Source organism: Myotis daubentonii, chromosome 8 (assembly GCF_963259705.1).
Source record: "Myotis daubentonii chromosome 8, mMyoDau2.1, whole genome shotgun sequence".
In the NCBI taxonomy this organism is placed as follows: Eukaryota; Metazoa; Chordata; class Mammalia; order Chiroptera; family Vespertilionidae; genus Myotis; species Myotis daubentonii.
Genome location: NC_081847.1, coordinates 13,989,667 through 13,997,476, shown reverse-complemented (window position 1 = coordinate 13,997,476; position 7,810 = coordinate 13,989,667).

Genomic DNA, 7,810 nt, shown 5'->3' with positions numbered 1-7,810 from the left:
GTCAGGGACACCTTTAACAGTACTGCGTGATCTGGCCCTTCCTGCCTGCCTAGATTATTCTTCCTGCCCTGAGTCCCATGTTTCAGACACTCAGAATTGCTTGCTAATTCTAATTCTATGCATCCCTGCCTTTGTCCATATTACTCCTTCTCCCTGTGATAAAGCTTTCCTTCACCTCCACTTCGCCAAAACCATTTTTATTATTCAGGACCTACTTCAGGTATCATTACTGAAAATCATTCCTCTAATTTCTCAAGCAGAACAATTCTTTGTTTCTAAGACACTTTGAACATGCCTGAATTAAAGGACTTAGTCCCCTGCATTGGAATTGTTTATATTCCATGCCCAGTGTTAAAGCCCTCCAACCAAAAGCAACCAGGAACATATCTGAAAAAAAATATAATAATACTACTGCCCCAGTGCACGGATTCATGCACATTAAGATAAAATTAATTAGAAGGTGGCTGGTGGGGCAGGACTGGGCAAGATGGGCCAGACACATCCTGGAGCCAACCTCCCACGGTCCCTCCCCAGCCGGCCGCACCTGGGGTGGTGCTGTGGCTCAAAGGGCGTCTGTGGAGTGAGCAGGGTCCCTCCAGCAGGTGGGGTCCCTTGGTATGGCCTGCGGGAATCAGGCTGAAACCAGCTCTCCGACATCCCCCGAGGAATCCCAGATTTCGAGAGGGTGGTTCTTGGGTGACACACCCCTGAATCAGGCTCCCTCCTCTCTGGTTCCGGGATGTGTCACCCAAGAACCACCGCTGCCAAGTCACCACAGCAAAGCAGCTCCTGCATTGAGCATCTGCCCCCTGGTGGTCATTGCACATCATAGCTGACAGTCGGACAGTCACTTAGCCTTTTATATACTGTACAGATTAGTGTACTGCATACTGACTGGTTAATAATACTGTATTGCATATTTGCAAGTTGCTAAGATAATAAATCTTAGTCCTTTTCACAAAAAATAATCTGTGACTATGTATGGTGATGGTTGTTAACTGGATTTGTGATCCTCTCACAATATATACAAATGTTGAAAAATTATGTTGTATACCTAAAACTAATGTAATGTTAGATGGCAATTATTCCTCAGTTTAAAAAAATAACAAGTTAGTTTTATTGAACTTGCTACAACAAAGGAATTCACCAGAGACCCCGTGAGGCTCCTCAAAACAGTAGACTTATGGAAGGGTCCTCTTGGAATTTAAGAGCTGATGTAGTCACAGATGGCCTTGTCAGGGGATAGGTCAGAATTTGTAAACTAGCAGAGTCACTGGAAGGAGTCAGTGGTCTTCTCTTGGAGTAGATGGTCTGAATGAGCTAAATGAGTTAAATGATCTGAGCTTAGATCCCTGTACCTTGTTCATATCATTTTTTTTGTTTGTGAGTCATGGTGAGGTACACTTTTGATAGCTGTGCTGTGTTTCTCAACACTATTAGCATTTGGGGCCAGATGATTTTTTGTTGGGGGTTGGGAGTGGGAAAGAAGCTGTCATGTGCATTGTAAGATGTATCCCACACTAATTAGCAGTCTCTGTGCAACATCCAGATTCCTGATCTGAGAATCTGATGTTCCCAACTTCAGTGAAGTGCCGGAGCCTCGCTGATTGTCTGTGTTAGAGGATAGGACCCCATGACCCACCATTCCGTGGGAACCAGACTAGACCAACGATCACCAACCTTTCAGACCTCACGGACCACCATCGGTCCGCCGACCACCGGTTGGCGACTGCTGGACTAGACAGTGTCAGCATGAGTAGGGTAGAACTGTCACATGGAATTATGTTGGTCCCAGTGAAAAGAAAGCAGGCAGGGGTAGAGGTGAGGATTATAAAGAGGCTAACAGGAGAAAAAGTCTTCAATAGCCCTAATGAGGAAGATTCTGAAGTTCAACACAGACTTGAGAGGAAAACGTGTTCAGTAGGAAAGACGTTCAGCAGTCATCTGCCATGGGCATGATGTTCACGTTTGCTATCGCTGCTGAAAAGTGAACTCAGCTGTCCCTTGTTCCCATGGGATGCTTAAACTGACATTTCACGCTTGGCATGAGTCACTCATTACAGCCAGAAACCATTTCTTGAAAGCAACTAATCATTGCCCTTTGTCCTGTTTCTGCTCTGCCTTTTGAATAAGCATATGCATACCTGTAGGCATTAAAGGTTTCCTTGATTCTCAGGAATAAAGAGATGTGTGGTTGGGTGAAGCGATGTCCTGTAGGAAAGGAATTGGCCACTGGTGTGTCTGTTCATTCAGAAGGCTGCCTAGCAGAAGTTTGGATCTGCAGGAGCAGGAAGACTTAGACGACTCAGGATTACCCAGTTAATGGCTCTTACCCAGAAAATTTTACCCTGTTGCAAGAGAAGTTAGCAAACTGGTTATTCCAATATGTTTTCTGAACTTCTTATTAAGGCTTGTACTTACTGGTTTGTTAATACTATACTGGGACAGCCAAAATCCGCCTTTCTTCCCTCTTCTACCTCTGGCTTTATTCAGAGTAGGATTCTTGCCCTTTGGCTTTTCATCTCCTTAGAGACAACACCAAGCAGATTAGCACTTCTTCCTGCCCTTCCTGCTTCATAGCCAGTTTGCTTCCTCTTAAGTCACCTATTCCAGGAGGACCATCCCAGTGGTTAGTTACCGTAACAGGAGTGTTGTTACCGTAACAGGAGTGCTGTGACCTTCACAGTGGCAATGACTGAACTCAAAGACATTACATGAAAGTAAAACTAAACACATACACTATGCAACACTGGCAAATACTTCAACTGGTCATCGTGATAAGATAGTACTTTGTCTGTACATGAGAATCATCTGGGAAACTTTAAACTATGATGATGTCGGCACCCTACCCCAGAAATTCTGATGTAATTGGTCTGGGGTGTGGCTTGGGCATCAGAAGCTTAAAGTGCTTCCAGCTACTTTTAAAAGCCAAAGTTGAACATTGCTGCTTACAGAGGAAACAGGAATTAGAGAAGTCTATATAGCAATCCAGTTTGTGGGAGGGATAGAATTTGAATCCAGTGTCCCTAAGATTGGAGACTTGGAGAATCACCCCCACCAACCTGAAGGACTGCCTACCCACAAGAAACATCTGGGAGATAATTCTAAGCTGAGAGAGGTGGGGGTGGGGAAGACTTAGGCAAGACCCTGATAAAACAACCCTTCTTTGGACTGGGACCCTGAGGGCCTGTGACTTGGCAGTGGGAGCACAAATTTTTATGAGGAATGGGTAGAGGGTAACTTCCAACATGCTGGCAATGTTTCATGTCATAACTTTGGTGAGGGTTACCTGGATTTTTGTTTTATGTTAATCTGTACATTTGTGTTTTTTGCACACATTTCTATTTGTTTGTTACACTTCACCAAAAAATAAAAGAAAAATATTATTGCCTGGCTTGAAAGATCTATCTAGGCCACTTTCTTACATTGAAATAAAAGGAAATACATTTAGTGTGGGGCTTGATGAGTGATCCCCAAAAGTTGGTCACCAGGGCCTGACTAACTGTGAAAAACAACTGGAAATTATTAAAATCCCAGATTCCCAGACCCAAACCTCCTGAAAACCAAACTCGAAATTCTCAGGGAATCACCAGGGCAGAGTGAACAGTGTGAGCCAAGCTAATGGAAACTCGGATACGGCTGCCAGTCAGCTCTATGACGGGGGCAGTCCCAGCACAGGAACAATGACCCCTGCGAGCACCCCTGTCTGGGAGAAAGCCACCCTTAAGTTCTTGCCCTGATACCAGACAATCCAGTTCCTCCCCCAATTGTCCCAAGTTTCTTTAAAGCCACCGCCCCAGCGTTGGAGCCCAGAGGAATCGAGTCTGAGTAAGTCCATGTGCCGGCCCTTTAAGAGGAACTGCCAGGATCTCCAGCAGCATCTGTGTCAGTCAGCCACAATCCCCACTGGTTTTGATATCCTGAAGTACGGGGACTTCTCTTCCCAGCCCTGGGACCCTAGGCTGGGGGTCTGGTGTGGGGCTGGGACCCCTTGCTCCTCATGGGAAGTCTCCACAGCCACAATGTCTCTCCATATTTAAAAAAAAAAAAAAAAAGACGCACATGTGGGTGCCAGCCCAGCCCACTCCATGCCTCTGTCCCTCCTACCAGTCTCAATGTGCTCTCTTCTTTACTTCTCTAGTTGTAGGACTTCCATTCAGCCAGATCTCAGGCAGTTCTAAATGATGGTTGTTCTGTATTTTAGTTACAATTCTGATGTGGTTGTGGGAGGCAGTGAATACCGACATTTACCTACACTGCCATCTTGTTTTGGTTTTTTTATGTTGTATTTTTTTTTAATTTATTTTTAGTCTCTACTTCATTTATTTCCATTCTGATCTTTATTATTTCCCTCCTTCTGCTTACTCTGGGCTTTTCTTGTTCTCTTTTTTATTCTTTTAGTTGTAGGGTAAGATCATTTATTTGAGATTTTTCTTGTTTCTTGAAGTATGCCTGCAATGCTATCAACTTCCCTATTAGGACTGATATCACTATGTGCCACAGATTTGGGTTGTTGTGTGATCTTTCTCATTTGTTTCCAGCAAGCTTTTTATTTCTTTCTTGATCTCATTGGTAAGTCATTCACTGTTCAATAACATGCCATCTAGCCTCTGTGTATTTGAATGTTTTTGAGTATTTTTATTGTAGTTGGCTTCTAGTTTCATGCCATTGTGATCTGAGAAGATGCTTGACATGATTTTAATTTTCTTGAACTTTGTTAAGACTTATTTTGTTTCCTAACCTGTGGCCTATCTTTGAAAATGCTCTTACCCTACTTATCCTCTATTGGGGGGTCTGCAGCACCCTATGGTGGATTCCTATCTGTCCCGAGTGTGGGGGGGCTTACCTAGGGGAATCCTGTTCGAGGTGCCAAATGTTGGGGTCCAGCCCCAGCAGGTCCAGGGGTTCCCAAAGGTGTGGACGGAGTCGGCGAAGAAGGAATGACACGGAGACAGTGTTCAGTTGATCAGCATAGCCAGGTTCTCTCTTTTTCTCTCCCTTATTGTCCTATTACAACTGTATTTATAAGCATGACACAATGGTATGTTTTGGGTCCTCCCTTGGCCTTCTACAGTTCCTGGTTTCATGTGCATAGTTTCTTATCTGACCTTTACCAAAAATCCTGTCTCTATCTAGTTCTGTTGATTTTAATCTTGTGTAGGTTAATCTCTATGTCCCACTATAAGGGCTATTCCAAAGTCACTATTCTACTGCTCTATTGATAAGCTACAAGGAAGTGGCTGAAGGAGATTATCCTACCCAATAAAGGTTATGTCCTCCCAGCCCCAATGCTTGCCTTCCCTGGGACTGCCCTGTGTCAGTGGGTCTCCAGGGGTATAGGCTTTGGTGCTTTCTCTGGTGGGCAGACCCCTGGGGATGTGGGCCCAACAAGTCCCAAATTTATTGCCAACAGTCTTAGTTCTTCATAAGTAGTACATGGTATTTCTGTAACACTAGGGGGTTTTACTGATTCATTCCCCTCCCCAGTCCCGTCAATCCCCAACTCCAGGGAAACATCCCCACCTGGGGAAACAACCTTTCTCGGGGAGGAGGCCCTGGTTAAAACACATAGCGCTAAGAGGGGGAGCAAACATATTAAGAACAGTATGCCATATACGCCAGGTCCCTTGAAACATATGCTGTGCAGATGTTTCTTCCCTGCAGCGACTATGTCAAGCAGCAAGGATGAACCAACTTCTGGCAAAGAATGTATATTCTGCAGCTCTGGGATTAAATGCTTTGTAATATCAATTAAATCCATCTGATCTATTGTGTGGCTTAAGATCACTCTTTTCCTTGTCTGGAAGATCAATCCAGTGATGTCAGTGAGGTGTTCAATTCCACCACTATGATTGTATTGCTGTCTGTCTCTCTCAAATTCCTCCAGGAATTTTTATTTTTATTTATTTTTTTAAAATATATTTTATTGATTTTTTTACAGAGAGAAAGGGAGAAGGATAGAGAGCTAGAAACATCGATCAGCTGCCTCCTGCACACCTCCTACTGGGGATGTGCCCACAATCAAGGTACATGCCCTTGACCGGAATTGAACCTGGGACCCTTCAGTCTGCAGGCCGACGCTCTATCCACTGAGCCAAACCGGTTAGGGCATCCAGGAATTTTTAAATAGATTTCTGTGCTCCTATTTATGTGAAGATATGTTTACAAGGGTTATATCCTCTTGTTTAATCAATCCCTTTAGTATTATGTAGTGACCTTTTGTGTTTCTTTTATGGCCTTGGATTTGAAGTCTATTTTGTCAGATATAAGTATTGCTACTCTAGCCTTCTTTTTTATTTCCATTTGCATGGAATATTTTTTCCATCCCTGCACTTTCATCCTGTGTGAATATTTTGTTCTGAGGTGGGTCTCTTATAGACAGTATATATACTAGTATGGATCATGCTTTTGTGTTCAGGAACTCTATGCCTTTTGGTTGGAGCATTTAATCCATTTACATTTAAGTTATTATTGATAGGCAACTATTTATTGGCATTTTTATTCTTTAGGCCTATGTTCCTCTCTCTCTCCATTTTTTCTTCTCCTTACAACAGTCCCACGATTAGCCTTTCCTGCAATGCTGGTTTGGTGGTAATAAACTCCATTAGCCTTTTAAAAAAATCTGAGATGCTCTCTATTTTACCTTCAATTTTGAATGATAGCCTTGCTAGATAAAGTAGTCTTGGTTTCAGATCCTTGCTTTTCATTATTTTGAATACTTATACCATTCCCTTCTGGCCTGTAAGGTTTCTGTTGAGAAATCAGCTGACAGCCTTATGGGGGCTTCCTTTAAATAACTGACTGTCTTTCTCTTGCTGCCCTTAAGATCCTATCTTTGTCTTTAACGTTTGCCATTTTAATTATGATGTTTCCTGGTGTCGGTTTCTTTGTGTTCATCTTGATTGGGACTCTCTGTCCTTCCTGAACTTGTGTGACTTTTTCCTTCATCAGATTAAGGAAGTTTTCAATCATTATTTCTTCATACAGGTTCTTTTTATTGTTTGTTTGTTTGTTTGTTTGTTTAAAGTATTACAAATAGTAGTACATATGTCTCCTTTTTTTCCCCATTGACCTTTCCCCTCCTCTCCTACCCCCACACCCCTCCACCCCCACCCCACATGCCCTCACCCCACCCCCTCCAGTGTCTCGCGTCCATTGGTTATGCTTATATGCATGCATACAAGACCTTCGGTTGACCTCTTACCTTATGCCTTGCTCAAGTTCCTCTCCAGCTAGTACTCTTATGATGTGGATGTTATGTTGTATACTGTTTCTTGTCTTCTAATTCTTTGATTCAATCCTCTGCTTCCTTTAACCTACTGTTTATTCCTTCCATGGTTGTCTGTATTTCTCATGTATGTCATTTTTTTTCATTTCCAACTGGTTCTTGTGCATGGCTTCTATGTGCTTTTTCACGCTATTGAGCATTCTAAAAATCATTATTTTATATTCTGTTTCTGATAAATTGCTGGCCTCCATTTTATTTAGCTCTTTTTCTGGGGATTCCTCCTGTTCTTCCAGCAGAATGAAGTAATCAAGGAGAGGGGGGTGAAAAGTTCTCTATGTGCAGTCCAGCACACACCATTCTGATAAGAACCTCAGAACTGATCAAGTGATAGTCTGGTGTGCATTATCCTGGTTTTATGTCATTCTGGTTCTGTGGCTGAAGGTCAGCAAATCTCCTAGAGCTGGGATGACTGAAGGTCGGAGTCTGTATCTTCTGAAGTTAGTTCCTAGGATTCTTATACACACATGCCGTTTATCTACAAGCTACATATTATTCAGAGTCAGCATTTACAGAAACAATGTC